Below are 19,986 nucleotides of genomic sequence, written 5' to 3'. Positions count from 1 at the left end.
TTTCAGTCAAGGCCGTGTTTAGGACCTACAGACGCCTAGACTCGAAACGAGGTGCCGGCTCTACCAAAGGAAATTTTGTGGTAACTAACCTGAAGAAATAACACTTTAGAAAAACTTTTATTTAAAAAATAAAGCCGCATTTAAGATTTATTTTTAAGTTATACAAAATTGTACTGTAAGATTTATGATTTAATGAATCGCCATGAATAAATATTTTTACTAAAAAAACAAAAATTTGAGATCCTTGTCCAACGAAAAACCCGTTTTAAAATTTTTAAAATAACATATTACAGCTAAAAGGAAACATGTTTGCTAGGCTAACGCCAGATAAGAAACGGAATATAACAAAAAAGGGAAATTTTAAATGTATTTATATACACACATCAAAAAAAGTTTTGCATCACCTCGGTTCCGAGAGTTACGGAATCTGTACAGCAAATTGGAATAGAGATCAACATAAACATCATTTCCGCCCTCTTTATTGGTCACGAAAACTACGCACTGCATGTTGTACCACCATACAGCGAGACCTTCAGAGGTGGTGGTCCAGGCGGGGCGAATTGTCGTCCATGAAGACGAATGCCCCGCCAATATGCTGCCGATATGGTTGCACGATCGGTTGAAGGATGATATTCATTTATCGTACAGCCGTTACGGCGCCTTCCATGACTACCAGCGGCGTACGTTGGCCCCACATAATGCCACCTCAAAACAGCAGGGAATCTCCACCTTGCTGCACTCGCTGGATAGTGTGTCTAAGGCGTTCAGCCTGACCGGGTTGCCTCCAAACATATCTACGACGATTGTCTTGTTGAAGGCATATGCGACACTCATCAGTGAAGAGAACGTGATGCCAATCATGAGTGGTCCATTCGGCATGTTGTTGGGCCCATCGTTACCCCGCTGCATGGTGTCGTGGTTGCAAAGATGGACCTCGCCATGGACGTCTGGAGTGAAGTTCCGCATCATGCAGGCTATTGCGTACAGTTTGAGTCGTAACACGACGTCCTGTGGCTGCACGAAAAGCGTTATTCAACATGGTGGCATTGCTGTCAGGGTTCCTCCGAGCCATAATCCGCAAGGAGCGGTTATCCACTCAGTAGTAGCCCTTGGGCGCCTGAGCGATGCATTTCATCGACAGTTCCTGTCTCTCTGTATCTCCTCCATGTCCGAACAATATCCCTTGTTGAGAACCCTTCCATGCACAAAGTGACAATGCGGACCCGATCGAACCGCAGTATTGACCGTCTAGGCATGGTTGAGCTACAAACAACACGAGCCGTGTACCTCTTACCTTTAGGAACGCCTGGAACTGATCAGCTGTCGTGTCCCCTCCGTCTAATAGGCGCTACTCATGCGTGGTTGTTTACATTTTTGGGCGAGTTTAGTGACATCTCTGAACAGTAAAGGGACTGTGTCTGTGATACAATAACCACAGTGAACACCTGTCTTCAGTTCTCGGAACCGGGGTGATGCAAAACTTTTTTTGATGTGTGTATGTGTGGTGTCTCTTGCTTCGGACATGTCCGAAAGAACAAACACCGTTCTTGATCCTCTAGCCATACACATACATGATGAAATGAAATAAATTCCGACATCGCCCGCAATTGGGCACTGAAGTGAATTCAATGGCGATAAGTGAAAATTTGTGCCTGACTGGGACTCGAACCCATATTTTCCGCTTGATGCGATCACCTTAACCGCTTCTGTCAACCAAGCACGCTTTTCGTCCAACTCAGATTCCCAACCAGTTGCATAAACACTACTTACGTAGCGCCTCCTGTCGACCACACTCACTGCTCGCAGCATCGCGCTGGATTCCCTTAAGGGTTCAGGTTAGAGAGTGCGTCCTCACTGAAAAGATCTTTATGACCCTCGAACAGAATGAATTTATATAAGCGTAGTGTCTTTTCTTTAGGACTCCAATGGGAACTCGGCAGATGCGGCAATCAATCAGCATGGTGGACAGGGGACGCCACGTAAGTAGTAGTGAGCGGTAAGGTGGAAAATTGGGTCGGAGAGAGAGCGTGCCCGGATAGCCGAAGCGCTTAAGGTGACGGTTCACGTAAAGCGGTAAATCCGGGTTAGAGTCAGGATCTGGCTCAAATTTTCACCTGTCACCACTGAATTCACTTAAATTCATAATTGAGGCTTATGTCGGAATTTATATCATTTCATTATTAAATGTGTTTAATTTAAAAGTGCCCGTTAGGAATTGCTGTATCTCCCGAGAGATACGTATCAAAGTCATATATTTAAGAGCGCAGAGCGGCCCAGTACTCATGTGCAACTGAATTAAGGCAGCCTCCAACAGAGGCCGCACAAGGTAATGACTATTTTACGCGTCTGACTGACGTCACCCAACGCCGTAGAAAACTCTTCCACGTTACATCCACCCACCGAATTCGGATGTAAGCTCCATTGTGCTCAGGTAATATCAGTACATACGAATAATAGCTCAAGACAGAATCTGAAATGCGTGTAGAGCAGCCATCAAGCAGATCAAACTAGACATAATAAAAGTGATTGTAGTTATCACTCACTGGATTCAGTAGTAGACCGGGGTTCAAGACAGATCAGCGCAAATGAACACTCAGCCATTCCTACTCACCATCTTCAACATTAATTAAATACTTTTAAAGTTTGATTTAATAAATCAATGTCAATCATTGATAAGCTGTGTAGCTGATGCCTAACCCAGTGACAGGGGGCCGGCCGCGGTGGTCTAGCGGTTCTAGGCGCGCAGTCCGGAACCGCGCGACTGCTACGGTCGCAGGTTCGAATCCTGCCTCGGGCATGGATGTGTGTGATGTCCTTAGGTTAGTTAGGTTTAAGTAGTTCTAAGTTCTAGGGGACTGATGACCACAGTAGTTAAGTCCCATAGTGCTCAGAGCCAGTGACAAGGCTGTACAGTTGCTGTGTTCAGGCAAGTTGCCTCACAGTAGATACTGTTTTCGGTGTTAGGGGGTTGTCATCCCGTCACATTTTCATGTTTGACACCAAGAGCAGTTGGTGAATACACTAGCAAATAAATTTACCTAATGGTTACCCTCAGTTTCACGAGCTCAAAACCCACCTGTGACAGGAAGTAAAAAGTTTTATGGGCTCTGCTTTAGCTAAAGTGAGGTATCGAATAAATCGGCTTTCTGTGTAGTGTAACATACTTCAGACTGACAAAATTCCACTGAAGATTTTTGAGTTGATTTAGCAGCAAGGTGCGCGCGGTTTAAGAGGTGAATGCTGTCCCCTGAAAATTTCAGCCCAGTAATCTACCTCCTTTACCATTCATAGTTGGGCTGCTCCATAGCATTGAGATTGACATATTTCCTTAATTCTTTCTGGTGCGCTCCCTGCAGAGTCTACGCGTTTAGGGCGTCCTGTTCAAAGTACAGCAGAAGTTGTTTCGGAGTTGACGGTTCCGGTGTACATTGTTTAACGTTCGTCTTTCCGGTACTATAAGCTCACTGTCTCTCCACAGACAACACAGCAGTCATCTTCGCTACAGTTGTAACTTGTTTTATGACTGGCGATGTTACAGTCGTCATTTTAGTCTTGCTCAGACCCGCACAGATAGCCAAGTGCGTTAGCGCGACGCTTCCGTGACTGCAGGAGACAAGCCTGCCCCGAACCATATCCTCATCGCGGATTAACGAATGGACTGGTGAGCCAGCCAGCATGGGTGTGGTTTTTGCGCGGTTTCACATGTGCAGCTAGGTAAATACCGGGCTGTTATCCGCGTTCCGGTGCATATACCCTCTACGTAAATATCTATGAAATGTTCTCACACCCGTACCTGGGCCGCGGTGGTCTCGCGGTTCTAGGCCCTCAGTCCGGAACCGCGCGACTGCTACGGTCGCAGGTTCGAATCCTGCCTCGGGCATGGATGTGTGTGATGTCCTTAGGTTAGTTAGGTTTAATAAGTAGTTCTAAGTTCTAGGGGACTGCTGGCCTCAGATGTTAAGTCCCATAGTGCTCAGAGCCATTTGATTTTCACACCCGTACAAGAGATTTGCAGTAATCGCAGACAGATGGCTTACACAGATTGTGTCGCCCGATGTGGCTGGGAGGGGGAAGAGAGGTGGGCATTAGGGAGGCCATTCGCCAGCCGCCTGTCACTAACATTGTTTCAAAACACACAATAATGCCGACCTCGTAGAGAAACGGGGAAAAAGCCAAAGGAGAGGAACGACACGTTAGTATTGCTTAGTATTCTCGATGTTTTATATTTTGATAACCTGTTTTTAAATAATACGGTACCAAAGCGTCACATTTTGACAGATGTCAAGGTACACAGGGTGAGTCACCTAACATTACCGCTGGATATATTTCGTAAACCACATCAAATACTGACGAATCTATTCCACAGACCGAACGTGGGGAGAGGGGATAGTGTAACTGGTTAATACAAACCATAAAAAAATGCACGGAAGTATGTTTTTTTAACACAAACCTACGTTTTTTTAAATGGAACCCCGTTAGTTTTGTTAGCACATCTGAACATATAAACAAATACGTAATCAGTGCCGTTTGTTGCATTGTAAAATGTTAATTACATCCGGAGATATTGTAACCTGAAGTTGACGCTTAAGTACCACTCCTCCGCTGTTCGATCGTGTGTATCGGAGAGCACCGAATTACGTAGGGATCCAAAGGGAACGGTGATGGACCTTAGGTACAGAAGAGACTGGAACAGCACATTACGTCCACATGCTAACTCCTTTTTATTGGTCTTTTTCACTGACGCACGTGTACGTTACCATGAGGGGTGAGGTACACGTTCGACGGGCGTTTCATAGGACGTGGAGGACGCATAAATTGGCCAGCCCGTTCTCCTGATCTTACACCTCTGGACTTCTTTCTGTGGGGTACGTTAAAGGAGAATGTGTACCGTGATGTGCCTACAACCCCAGAGGATATGAAACAACGTATTGTGACAGCCTGCGGCGACATTGCACCAGATGTACTGCGGCGTGTACGACATTCATTACGCCAGAGATTGCAATTGTGTGCAGCAAATGATGGCCACCACATTGAACATCTATTGGCCTGACATGTCGGGACACACACTATTGCACTCCGTAACTGAAAACGGAAACCACGTGTGTACGTGTACCTCACCCCTCATTGTAATGTACATGTGCGTCAGTGAAAAAGACCAATAAAAAGGTGTTAGCATGTGGACGTAATGTGCTGTTCCAGTCTCTTTTGTACCTAAGGTCCATCACCGTTCCCTTTGGATCCCTACGTAATTCGGTGCTCTCCGATACACAGGATCGAACAGCGGAAGGGTGGTACTCAAGCGTCAACTTTAGGTTACAATATCTCCGGATGTAATTAACATTTTACAATGCAACAAACGGCACTGATTACGTATTTGTTTATATGTTCAGAAGTGCTAACAAAACTAACGGGGTTCCATTTAAAAAAACGTAGGTTTGTGTTAAAAAACATACTCCCGTGCATTTTTTTATGGTTTGTATTAACCAGTTACACTATCCCCTCTCCTCACGTTCGGTCTGTGGAATCGATTCGTCAGTATTTGATGTGGTTTACGAAATATATCCAGCGGTAACGTTAGGTGACTCACCCTGTATAACTCTGGCAGGAAGTGGCTTTGTCAAGTAGCCCAGCTCTGTCACAGTGCAGTGAAACCCTGGGAGCGCCTTCTGGTACTGCGCAGCCCTGCAGTCGATACTGCTAACCATCACTAAAAAAGATACTCACCAGCAAGATACAAACATGATTCAGGTCATAAAACCTATAGACAGGTATATTTGTTTTATATAAACTTTCATAAGCATCAAACAAAAGAAGCCTGTAACTACCGGTATGTAGGTAACAAATCGTACCTGCGATGCGTTTTCAAGAGATTTTAGTGTGCTGGTGCTCTGAAATAGCTTATACTCATATCAGGTACGCTATAGCCTAAAAACCACCAAACACCGTTAAACTCCGTATCCTTTAATACAATATGGCGTCTCCTAAGTTCTGCTTGTGATATAAAACTGACGCTGCTTCTAATCGGCCCCGTTCCTCTACGCAAGGCAAAAATCTGAGGTAGCAGAGCAGATTCTAACTTATCACTTTGCACTGTAGTGGAGCGTGGATTTCAACGCTGTCATGTCACTAGCTACTCGTTCAATAACACTTTCACGTGCCTGGAGAGGACGCCTTAGGGAGCAATGGCAGTGAAGCGCGCCCGCTCATGTAGCACGAGAGAGGCGGGGATTCTCGAGTTGGCGGCACCCACACTGCTGCTACGGCCGCCAGAAGTGCTGCGGCTTTAATGGCATGTGTACCACCACTACTGCAGTTCCTCTACAAAACAGTGCTAAGAAAATTATGTACTACGAAAACCGCGGATACACCATTTTAAAGAAACTTCACAACCAATTTTATTCGTTCCGTCGCCAATATTATGCAAATTTTCATTCAGGAGCAGTACGCGGACAAATGACGTTAATAATCGGAACTCGGTACATCACGGGATCATTTTATAGCTAAAGTAGAAAAAGATATACACAGGAGGCAAAATTCTGCCTCTAAATTAATGAAGCAGTTAAACAGAAAGTAGAAAGATACTGCAGAAGTAAAACGTAATTAGCGAAAATCAGTGGAAAGAATTTTATGAAAAATTGTGGTAAATAGACGATCCAGACATGAAGAAGGGGGAGGGAATCACATCATATTATAATATTGTGGATTTAATCACAATAGAAGAACTGCGAGTCGTGTTAAAAGGTATAAAAAACAGGAAAGCACATGGACCAGACGGTATTAATATGGAACTTTTAAAATATGCTGCCACTTTTGTGATTTTGGATAATTACATTTATTTACGAATGTTCCACTGGTGCCACATCACAAACTCTTGAAAAATATCAGAAGTGACATTAATTTTTAAAAAAGGTCAAAGAAATAATTGTGAAAATTATAGAGGTGTTGGCCTCCTAAACTCATCCTATAAAATATTTGAAAAAATAATCAACAGTCGGTTAAGAATCATAAGAAAGACTCTCCTATTAGAAGAATAGTTTGGATTCCGGAGAGGCTGTTCATGCAGTGATAAAATGTATACCGCAAAAAGAATTTCAGAGAAACGACGAGAAACCAATTTAAAAACGCATGTAGCTTTTATTGGCTACGAAGAAGCTTTTGACAACTTCAACAGAAGGAAACTATGAGACGTAATGGTTAAAGCTGGATATCCTAGACATCTTATTGAAACTATTAAAAGTTAAATCATAGACACATAAATGATAATAAAAGTTAGTAATAATAAAACTGAAGAAATCACTACCAACAAGGGACTCAAACAAGGCTGTAACCTCTCACCAACTTTATTTAATGAACATACAAATCAGTTGATTAAAAGCTGGGGACAGGAAGTAAATCCGGGTATAACATTAACATAAATGTGTGTCTTATATCTTTATGCACGCAGATGTTGTTGCCATTTTGATAGAAGATGAAGATTACAGATACAAAAAGCAGTCTACAAAAAAAATGGCTCTGAGCACTATGGGACTCAACTGCTGAGGTCATTAGTCCCCTAGAACTTAGAACTAGTTAAACCTAACTAACCTAAGGACATCACAAACATCCATGCCCGAGGCAGGATTCGAACCTGCGACCGTAGCAGTCGCGCAGCAATCTACACATTACATCGGTAGGAAAAAGAGAATATAACCTTCCAATATCAACAAAGTAAACTAAAATCGTGGCTTATCGTCGGGAATAGACCATACGCTCAAAAATAATAATTAGGATGCGATGTAAGGTGTGGACAAGGACACAGAATGTAATATTAACAAATAGCAACGAGTAAATGGAGTGATAACAAAAACATTCCTGAACAAAATACAGAAGAAAAAGTTTAAAATTTTATAAAACCATGGCTACGCAAGTGTTGCTATGTGTAAGTGTCATGGACCAATAAAAACGATATAAAAGCAAACTACAAGCAGCAGAAATGTGATATCTTAGCAAAGTGAGAGTTGCTACCAGAGAAGACCGTATAAGAAATGAACACATTGGGAGAGAACAACGTATTTATAATATTAATGAAAAGAATGAACAAAATAAAACATCACCTACAAAGAATGAGTGCAGAGAGAATCCCACATCTGGCCATGCCGTACAAGTCAAGAAGAAATAAGGACGTACGAAGACCCAGAATGAAGTGGCAGTGAAAAGTTAAAACGGAGCAGGCACAACAGTCACAACAGTCACGACGATTTTATTTCATACAGTTCAATAATTGCCACCCTGTACAATCTACATAATTACTCTGTAAATCACACTTAAGTGCCCGGCAGAAGGTTTATTGAACCACCTTCACAATAATTCTCTATTAGTATACTCTTGAACAGAGCGCGGAAAAAACGAACAGCTACATCTTTCCGTGCAAGCTCTGATTTCCCTTATTTTATTATGAGGATCGTTTCTCCCTGCATTGGTCGACGTCAACAAAATATTTTCGCATTCGAAGGAGAAAGTTGTTGATTAAAAGTTTTTGTGAAGATCCCGCCGCAACGAGGAACGCCTTCGTTTTAACGGTGTCCACCCCATATCCTGTATAATGCCCGTGACACACTCTACCCTATTTTTCGATAGTACAATACATGTTTCTCTTCTTTGATCTTCCTCGATGTACTCCGTTAATCCTGAATAGAACTAGGAAACAGAGGAATTTGTGGCACAACTTGACTAGAAGAAGGGGTTGGTTGGTAGGACACATTATGAGGCATCAAGGGATCTTCAATTTAGTACTGGAGGAAAGAGCGAAGGGTGAAATCCGGAAAGGGAGACCTAGGTATGAACACACTAAACAGATTCAGGAGGATGTAGGTTGCAGTAGTTATTCGGAAATAAAGAGGCTTCCACAGGATAGAATAGCATGGACAGCTGCATCAAACCAGTCTCTGGACTGAAGACCACATATACAACAACTCCTCTATGAACTGCTGCGAAAAGCTAACTAATATTGGAACTCAACAACAACAACAAGGATCACACACTGCGTAGTAGTACTCCAAAAGAGGACGGACAAGTGTGATGTATGCCGTCTCTTTAGCGTATGTGTAGCATCTTCTAATCGCAGTCTTTGCTTCCCCTTCCCCACAATATTTCCTGTATGTTGTTTGCAATTTTAGTTGTCCGTAACTTTAATTTCTAAGTATTTAGTTTAATTTACGGCTCTTCAATTTTTTTTGTTTATCGTATAATCGAAGTTTAACGGATTCGTTTTAGTACTCAAGTGGATGACCCCACACATTCCATTATTTAGGGTCAACTGCCAATTTTCGCCCCAGACAGGCAGCTTTTCGATATCATTTGCAATTTGTTTTGATGTTCTGATGACTTTACTAAACGATAAACGACAGCATCATCTGCAAACAACCGAAGACGGTTGCTCAGATTGTCTCCCAAATCGTTTATACAGATGAGGAACAACAGAAGTCGTCTAACACGGTCTTGGGGAACGGCAGAAATCACTTCTGTTTTACTCGACGACTTTCCGCCAGTTGCTACGAATTGTGAACTCTGACATGAAATCACGAATCCAGTCGCATAACTAAGACGATATTCCATAAGCACTCAATTCGATTACAAGCCACTTGTGAGGTACAGTGTCAAAAGCATTCTGGATATTTTGACATATGGAATCAATTTGAAATCCTTTGTCGCTAGCACTTCGTGTTAGTTAAGAGCTAGTTGTGTTTCATAAAGACGATGTTGACCATGTGTCAACAGACCATTCAATTCATCATGTTCGAGCACAATATATGTTCCAAAATCTTGCTGCATATCGACGTTAATGACATGGGCCTGTAATTTATTTGATTACTCCTGTTGTCTTTCCTGAATATTGGTGTGACCTGTGCAACTTTCCAGTGTTTGAGTACGGATCTTTCATCGAGCGAGCGGTTGTATATGTTTGTTAAGTATGGGGTTATTTCATCAGCATACTCTGAAAGGAACCTAATTGGTGCACAGTCTGGACCGGAAGACATGCTTTCATTAAGTGTCCTAAGTTGCTTCACTAATCCCAGGTTATCTACTTCTAAGTTACTCATGTTGGCAGCTGTCCTTGATTCGAATTCTGGAGTATTTACATCTTCTTTGATGGAAGAATTTCAGAAAGCTGTTTTAGCAACTCTGCTTTAGCAGCACTGTCATCGATAGTATTTCCATTGCATTGATTGTGTCTTGCCGCTAGCATACTTTGCACATGACCGGAATCGCTCTGGATTTTCTGCCTGGTTTTGAGACAAAGTTTCGTTGTGAAAGCTATTATAAGCATCTCGCATTGAAGTCCACCCTAAATTTCGAGCTTCTGAAAAACATCGCCTATCTTGGCGATCTTGCTTTTTTCGTTGTTTCTGCAGCAGTGTTCTGACCCGTTTTGTGTACCAAGGGGATCAGCTCCGTCGTTTCTTAATTTATTTGGTATATATCTCTGAATTGCTGTCGATACTATTTCCTTGAATTCAAGCCACATCTCGTCTACACTTACATTGCTAATTTGAAAGTAGTTGAGAATGTGTCTGAGGAAGGCGTCAAGCAAACTTTTATCTGCTTTTTTGAATAGGCACAGTTTTCGTTTATTTTTGAAGGATTTGGGAGTTACGGTATTCAGCGATAACCCTATGTTCACTAATTCCTGTGACCGTTTTGATACTCGGTAGTAGCTCAGGATTATTTGCTGCTAAAAGGTCAGGTGTGTTTTCACAACATTCCATGATTTTTTTCACCTCAGTGTATACCAGAACTTTCCTCACTGCGTCTCGTGCCCACAACGCCACTAGGCACCATGGCCAGTGGTTATAACGTTTTGGTGAGTGTATTCATTTACATTAGTAGAACAAGCTAGTTCCTATCAATTGTCTACGTTACTTTGAAGTCTAGGGCGCGAAATTACTACATGGATACGCGGAGCTTGTGGTGACGGAGATGATAAGGGAGGCAGGTTACAGTAACTGGGCTGGGACTTCCAGGTATTGTGTGCAGAGGAAGCTGAAACGCGATTAAAGGGCGAACTGCGACGGCGCTGACAGGGCTAATCCGGGAGACTGACGTGCTCGTCCCGGCTATCCGCTTTCGCAAGTCGGCGACCAGAATGGCTACGGCAGCTTCCGGTGAAAAGGTCATTCCAGGAAGGCCGCTGAAAATTGACAGTCGCTTACGGAACAGGGCTTGGGCTCACCAGAGTTAATACCAAGTGCTGGAAATTTAAACATGGTTGAGCTTCAGCAGCGTTGCACATAGGAACTTAATTGGCAGCCAGTTGCAGAATATATGGATGTCGAGCTCCGCTCCATTCCATTCCGAGAAAGATAAATTTATATTTGTCTAAACCATGGTAAAGAGTTAATAAACCTTTAATCCGCCGCGCGGTCCGAGGCATCTTTTCACAGTCCGCGCGGCTACCCCGTCGGAGGTTCGAGTCCTCCCTCGGGCGTGGCTTTGTGTGTCATCCTTGGCGTAAGTTAGTTTCAGTTAGATTAAGTTGTGTGTAAGCTCAGGGACCGATGACCTCAGCAGTTTGGTCCCATATGATCTTACCACAAATTTCCAAACCTTTAATACTGCAATCGGTTGGCTGTTATTTTCCAGTCCTATCAAAAAAATAGCAACTGCCCCATTTCTCTCTCCAAACTATTCGAGCAACCACACAAACCGGGTGTCACTGAATTACAATTGCAGTCTCGTATTTTAAAATAATTACCAGAAAGATGCAGTCTCTTCGTACACCTTTCCGCGCCCGGGTTCCCGGGTTCGATTCCCGGCGGGGTCAGGGATTTTCTCTGCCTCGTGATGACTGGGTGTTGTGTCATGTCCTTAGGTTAGTTAGGTTTAAGTAGTTATAAGTTCTAGAGGACTGATGACCATAGATGTTACGTCCCATAGTGCTCAGAGCCATTTGAACCATTTTTGAACCAAGACTAAAGAAAAATCAAGAGACGTTCATAGAATTTGTCGACCTGGAAAAAGCGTTCGATAATGTAAAACGTTGCAAGATGTTCGAAATTATGAGAAAAATAGCGGTAAGCTATAGGCAGATAATATGTATGTGTAACATCCTAGAGAGAATAATAAGAGTGAACAACCAAGAACGAAGTGCTAGGATTAGAAAGCGTGTTAGAGAGAGATGTAGACTTTGGCCCCTACTATTCAGTCTGTACATCGTAGAAGCAAAGACGAAAATAAAAGGAAGGTTCAGGAGTGGAAGTAAAATTCAAGGTCAAGGGGTATCATTGATACAATTCGCTGATGACACTGCTATCCTGAGTGAAAGTGAAGAAGAATTACATGATCTGCGCCGACCAGTGTGGCCGAGCGGTTCTAGGCGCTTCAGTCTAGAACCGCGTGACCGCTACGGTCGCAGGTTCGAATCCTGCCTCGGACATGGATGTGTGTGATGTACTTAGGTTAGTTAGGTTTAAGTAGTTCTAAGTTCTAGGGGACTGATGACCTTAGAAGTCAAGTTCCATAGTGCTCAGAGCCATTTGAACCATAATACATGATCTGCTGAAAGGAATGAACACTCTAATGAGTACAGTGTATGGATTGAGAGTAAATCGAAGAAAGCCGAAGGTATTGAGAAGTAGTAGAAACTAGAATAGCGAGAAACTTAACATCGGTATTGATGGTCACGAAGTAGATGAAGTTAAGGAGTTCTGCTTTCTAGGAAGTAAAATAACCAATGACGGACGGAACAAGGAGGACATTAAAAGCAGACTAGCATTGGCAAAAAGGGCATTTCTGGCCAAGAGAAGTCTGCTAATATCAAATATTGGCCTTAATTTGAGGAACAAATTTCTGAGAATGTTCGTTTGGAGCACAACAGTGTATGGTAGTTAAACAAATACTGTGGGAAAACCGGAACAGAAGAGAATCGAAGCATTTGAGATGTGGCGCTACAGACGAATATTAAAAATTAGGTGAAGTGATAAGCTAAGAAATGAGGAGGTTCTGCGCAGAATGGGAGAAGAAAGATATATGTGAAATCATTGACAAGGAGATGGGACAGGAGAATAAGACATAAGGGAATGACTTACATATTACTAGAGGGAGCTGTAGATGGAAAAAGTTGTAGAGGAAGACAGCGGTTGGAATACACTCAGCAAATAATTGGAACGTATCCGTTAGGACAGTGCGGCGAAAGTTGGCTTTAATGGGCTATGGCAGCAGACGACCAACGCGAGTGCCTTTTGCTAATAACAAGATATCGCCTGCAGTGCTTCTCCTGGGCTCGTGACCATATCGGTTGGATCCTAGACGACGGGAAGAATGTGACCGGTTCAGACGAGTCCCGATTGCAGCTGGTAAGAACTGTGGCACAGATCCCACCAAGCTATGGGCGCAAATTGTCAACAAGGTACTGTGCAAGCCGATGGTGGCTCCATAATAATGTGGGCTGTGTTTACATGGAATCGATTGGATGCTCTGGTCCTACTGAGCAAATCATTGACTTCAAATAGTTAAGTTCAACTATCTGGAGACCATTTGCAGCCATTCATGGGCTTCATGCTCCCGAATTTTTATAGATGACAATGTACCATGTCACTGGGACACAATTGTTAGCGATTGTTTTGAGGAACGTTCTGGATATCATCAAGCGAATGATATGGCCTTCTATATCGCACGACATGAATTCCATCGAACATGTCAGTTCATGCACGTAATTCTGCACAGGCAACGCTTTCACTGTTATGCACTGTTATAAAGGCAGTATGGCTCAATGTGTCTGCAGCGGACTTGTTGAGCCAATGCCACGTCGAATTGCTGCACCCCCCCCCCCCCCCCACCCCCCACCCCCATAAAAACGAGGTTCGACACGATATTTGGAGGTATCTCATGACTTTTGTCTCCTCAGTGTATGTCTCAAACTCAGAAGAACCAAATGTGGTGTTGACGTGGTTAGGGGGAGGTGCATTTCAACTCCGACTGCAGGGACAGCATCCTCCCTTCCTCCCCCTTGCCCCTCCTCACGAGAATGTTCAAAGGGTGCTTATGAACATGTTTAGGTTTTCCGCAGTTTCCCTAAATCTCTTAAGGCAAATGATGGTTCCTTAAAAAATAACTCGACCGATATATTTCAGGCACTCCGAGCTTGTGCTACATCATTAACGAGTTCGTCTTCGATGGGTCGTTAAACCCTAACCTTCCTTCCTTTTCTTAGCAATCAAATCTGCTCTATTATTGTTTACTGCCTCTGTTGCTAGCTTATGTCATTCGCTATAGAACACACATGTGTACAGCCCAGGAAAATATGGATTGTTGTGTAGTGCGGCTTTTCCTGTTCCCCGAAAATTTCACAGCTCGCGTTACGTAATCATTTAGTAGTTGCCGAACTGTTATATCGCGTTCACTTGACGACATTAGACAGTTATCTTGTCACTAAACTTCATGACAAAAAAGGTGAATCATCCTGAAGGCACTGTTAAATGTCAATGTAGCGTTGCACACTTACACACCATCAGTGGGTATGTAAATGATTAGAACTATAATTCTCTGTGACAGGTAGAAGAGTCGTCAGAGTGGATTAGATCTGATCGTGTTCATTGCTGTTATCAGGCATCTTAGAGTATATATGAGGCGTGAACAGCGTCAGATGTTAAATGATCACTGTTAAATACACGGAGATGGTGCGTACTCTTGTGAGACAGCATTACCAGCACCTGACAGTGTTTGAATGGGGCCTCGTTGTGGGTCTCTTGTAGAGCTGTTGATCGTGCGACACACGGATTTGGGGTCCATTCGGAAGTGACAGTTGCCCGATGTTGGATTGAATGGGATCGTGAGAGCAGGCATACTTGTCGGCTAGGGTACGGACATTCGCCGTATAACGTATGAAGCACATCGTAATCACCTCACATTACCAGCCCATGTGTAGGCTGCCGTTAACACTACAATGCACACGGCTGATTTTGGTGTGGTATCATGAGCGCGAAGCATGGACTGCTGACGAATGGCGTCGTATTGTGTTCAGCGATGAATGCATTACCCCAGATGAGGATTGTCGGCGAGTATGGCGGTCTTTTGGAGAGACATAACGTTGTCATTCTTGCTGTCGTGGTGTGAGGAGCCATCCGGTATGAGTTTAGGTCAGGTTGGTAGTGACTGAGGGAACTCTGGCCTACCAGCTCTACAATACGGATATCTTGGGTCCTTAAGTTTTACCTCTCATAGAACGGTATCATGGCGACATTTTTCAGTAGGCCAATGCCCGTCCACAAGAGATACGTCTGTATTAACTGTCTGCGTGACGCTGACACTTCTATGGCCAGCAAGAGCGAGAGTCCATCCCCGATAAAACATACTTGTGACCATCTCGGATGGTAAGTCCGTCGCTGTGCCAGTAACGAGGATGTCAAGGACCAGTTACAAGAGTTATGAGCAAGATTGCCTCATGAGGGGATGCAACGGCTTTACGACATCCTTTCTAGCAGCATCAGTGCATGAATCCAGGCCAGAGCGTGTGAAATTTCATCCTGACAAGTGGGCTTATACTGCAAAATTATTTCTTAAATCTGACTCAATTTTGTAATCATTGAAATAACATCACATTAACCTCTGAACTTGCGAAGTTTCGTTTCGTTTCCGCATCCCCTTCTGAGTGACACCTTTTTTATCAGGCAGTATATTTGGTAACATCAGCACATTTTAAGTCACTGAAGTCTTCTTCGAAGGCTCTTTCCAGTGCTACAGAAAACAATACACAGTTCTATTTAAAAAAGGAACAAAGGCGATATAAAATTTGGCAGCTATGAAAGCTAAAAGTTATTGGTGTACGTCAGAAGATTCGATACAGTATCTGCTATAATTCAGTGAAAACCGCAACTCAGTATGTTTACTAGTTCTGGAGAATTTTGGTTGCTTATTTTAGGAGATGTAACTCATCCATGAAATAACTGGCTTATTAGGCGCTTGTTCGCCCGATTCTTGAGTATGTCTGGGATACCTGTCAGGTAGATTGATAGAGGAGATAGAGAAGATCCAACGAAGAACGGCGCGTTTCGTCACGGGATCGTTTAGCTGGCGAGAGACCGTTACGGAGATGCTAAACTAACCCAACTGGCTGACGTTACAAGAGAGGCGTTGTGCACCACGGAGAGATTTACCATTGAAATTTCGAGACAGCACTTTTCAGGAGGAGTCGGACAACATATTACTTCCACGAGGAGAAAATTCGAGAAATTACAGTCAATACAGTGGTTTACCGACAATAATTCTTCCCGCGCACTATTCGCGAGTGGAACAGGGTTGGAGGGATCAGACAGTGGTACGGAAAGCACCCTCCGCCACGCACCATTAGGTGGCTTGCGGAGTATGCTATAGACGTAGATGTAGTTGACCCGCCCTGTATCTTTACCCTATGAATTTTGTTGTACTGTGTATCGATGTTACAGTAAGGCCGTACGTGCGTTTTGCAACTTAACAGTAAAAAACAAGTAATTACAGAATAAATCGTTTATTGCAGCGAGTGAAATAAAATTATATATTACCATGCATCTGAGGTATTGACATAGTGACAAATAATATGTGGAAGATAGGCTTTTTCCGCTTGTACAATTGAAGACAGCAATCAAAATTTCTTCATACGCTTACAAAATGGTGGGAATGTGTCGTTTCAGTCGCTGGCGGATTCCTGAAGAGCAAATGCAACTAATAGTAAAAAGACAGAAAGGTTGATTTTATTATATTCTTTTCTCAAACAAAGTTTAAAAAAGTAGTTTTAGTTTTTGGATGTGTAGTATAATTTTAAAAAGTGAAAAATTGAATTTGGAGACAGTCGAAGGATATAAGAACTTATAGGTGTATCCGTTACTGACATGTTATCAGCGACGATACCATCAGCAGTCCAGCGACAATGAACAGATGTCAGAGAGAGATAAAGCGTAAAAATAACACTAACACTGGTTGAAAAATCTTATCAAGGAAATCACGCTTCAACTTTCGAACAAAGAGGAACAGGTGGTAGCCACACACACAGCGAGGTAGCATAGTGGTCAGGGCACGCGACTCTCATTCTGTAGGTGCAGGATTCGAGTATCCGCGCAGCTTTCCTGATTGGCGCCTTTCGTGCGTTCCATAAATCACCTGAAATTTATATGAGAATGACCTTGGAGCTCGCTAAGCCGGTGATTTCTTCCAGTTTTCATCGACTGAGCTAATTCTGCTCCCTAATGTCCTAGATGTCAACTGAGTTCTAATCCTTTTCCTTCATTCTAGCTCTATAGCCCGCAAGCCGCTCTGAACGTTGTAAGCGTCCGCCTACTGCCTTAATTTTATTGCATTCCGCGTGATGTTCCAGTGATGGTATCCGTTGAATGATGCAGTTGATGGATGGGCATCCGAGAGTACAGACACATTCTAAGAGAGGAATTTCCATGTTTTAATGTACGAAAAATATGTTAGAGAGTATGAGATATAAGTCGACACAGGTCTCACGCACGACTAGGGGACTGAGTACCTAGCCATTGATTGCATATAATCGGCGGTCGGTGGAGGATTCTACGAACGCCGAAGAGAAAGATTATCAACGGCCGCCCCTGAAATGAAACGTATAAAAGTAATTTCTAATCTATTATGACATTATTGCTCTATTGTTCTAACAGCGTCTAGAAAGCTTGTTAATTGATTTTTGATGTGATTATTTGTGATATCCCCTCTCCTTCTTTCTTGCGTCTATTGTCCACATTATACAATGTCCAGTCCAAGTAACTAATAAGCCAGGTCTTTTTTGAAGACTTGAGGGGATCGAAGATTACAATAAACTTTCTAGTTTGAAAGCTTGTCGTGCTGAGATGGTTCCAGTTCTTCTTGTCTAGGGGTCTGATTCTTGAAACTGAAAATCTCACATCAGGTCCTCACGGTTGGTTTGAACTAAATAAATTTGAAGACTGTTGTTGCAGCATTCTTTACGTAAATATATTTCCTCACATTTTAGTGTATCATACAGTATTTTGATTTTTCACATTACCAAAGCCGAATTTACATTGTTCACACAAAAATACAAAAATAAGTCCGATCACATCAGAGGGGAAGCTTACGACCCCTACACTCTGCGGAAATAATATTCCAAAGGGTCTACAATTTTTCTTAAAAAATGAATTTCTACCAGTTTCCGTTACATTATTAATTTCGATTATTATTTCATAAAAGAATCCAGAAATAAACATAGTGAACAGTACAGGATTCCGTAATGAGTAATTGAAATTTTAAGTGTGCCAATAAATCGTAATTTCAAATATTTCTAAAACAATAATTTTAATTCAATATTCAGAACTAGTACTTATCGATCAAAGCACCGAAACTAAAATATTTTATAAAGTAATTCCTTTTGATAAATTTTAGATTGAAATACTCCTAAGAAAATATAAGAATGTTGTCGTTAATTGCCACTGGAAGTGATTCAGTAGTTCATACAGTTTTGATTGCAATGGATGAATAGTGTGGTATGTTGCCTGCGGAAATTTCTGTGATGCTCTGCTGAGTTTAATTAATATGACTCAATTTACGATAAGTTTGATTTATTCTGAGCTAGTGCATTATTCCTTTTGTTAATTTTTCCTCACGTGTGGTTAGAATAGGAAAGCTTTACACTCGATTTCTGATTAGTCAGAGTAAACGGGAATTCAAGGCCTATTAACGAATAGCAACAATCGTTCGTGTGCTGGAAACTGCTTTTTTGTAGTTTCTGTCCTAGTTTGTCTGGGTTCCCCATGTTGCGGTAATTACAACTTAAAGCCTTCACGTTTCAAGCAAGTAGGACGGTGGACAGAGCAACTACTCCCGATGACTTACAAGGCCACAGTGTGTGTACAACATTTCCCTCCCCGCCCTAGGGTGTGTTCCACATTTCCCTCATTGTACTTCCTCCATTCATGAACGATGCGCAAGAGAAAGAAAGACTGTCGCTAACGAGCCGGGTGGGCTCTAATTACTTTGGTTAGATACTGTCATTAATGTCGCGAGCGTGAGTAAAAGGAAGTATATTTATGCCCGGTACGCAACATTTAGCTCGATTTTGTTCACTATGCGCCAACGCGGAAATGTATCTAAAGCCATACTAGGAGTCGTTGTCTACTGTTTTGAACTTCATGGTCGACGAAAATGAGGTCAATATAACAAAGTGGCTGCTTCCCGAATTGATGTTGGTTACTGCAAAGCATGTTATACTGGGTGATTGTAATTAAAGTGCAGATATCATGGAGGTCTAATGTAGACTTTAATTATCGTATGGCAGCGAAATTTAGTAGATATGTTAATACGTTTCCAGAATGAGACTTTCACTCTGCAGCGGAATGTGCGCTGACGTGAAACTTCCTGGCAGATTAAAACTGTGTGCTGGACCGATGTACTGGTAGAAGTAAAGCTGTGGGGACGGGGCGTGAGTCGTGCTTGGGTAGCTCGGATGGTAGAGCACTTGCCCGCGAAAGGCAAAGGTCCCGAGTTCGAGTCTCGGTCTGGCACACAGTTTTAATCTGCCAGGAAGTTTCATGTTAATATGTTGATCAGGAACCGATTTACGCTCGAAAAAATAATTCCAGCAAATCCGATGCTGTCGCTGTTTATATGGCGGTATGACATCCAAGGGTCATTTGAGAAGCGATGGCGTGAGTGCACAGTACGGCTATAGAGAAGACATACCGTGTGCTGTTACTGAAAATGTTTTATGTGAACGACAGCAATTACAGCGCTGCACTGAGAGAGATCATCAAGTGAAAGGTCAGAGGGGAGATTCGATGTAGTTAAATTGTGTAAAGAAGATGGCAATGAAATTCGAAAACATGGGTGACCTTGGTGTGCCACCTTCAAGGGGAAAGTGTCCTGTCCTGGAGGAGTTTGTGACGAGGTTGCTGTTGCTGTAACGACGAAGCTGTGCGTGCCCTGGGTAATGCTAGTGCTCGCGCAGTATCACGGCAATTGTGTATCCCATGGTCAACAGTACGGGAAGATTGGTGGTCTATATTA

At 42.7% G+C, this 19,986-nt stretch overlaps 1 protein-coding gene across 1 annotated transcript in view; it reads right to left on the bottom strand.

The window, feature by feature from the left end:
• The window catches only part of LOC124798439, a 431,708-nt gene that overhangs the window by 377,616 nt on the left and 34,106 nt on the right, over positions 1–19,986 (bottom strand). The gene's annotated exons all lie outside the window — the stretch shown is intronic.

The sequence above is a fragment of the Schistocerca piceifrons genome, chromosome 5 (assembly GCF_021461385.2).
Source record: "Schistocerca piceifrons isolate TAMUIC-IGC-003096 chromosome 5, iqSchPice1.1, whole genome shotgun sequence".
Classification (NCBI taxonomy): Eukaryota; Metazoa; Arthropoda; class Insecta; order Orthoptera; family Acrididae; genus Schistocerca; species Schistocerca piceifrons.
The sequence above is the reverse complement of the archived record's forward strand: the minus strand, read 5'-3'. Positions and strand labels throughout refer to the sequence as shown.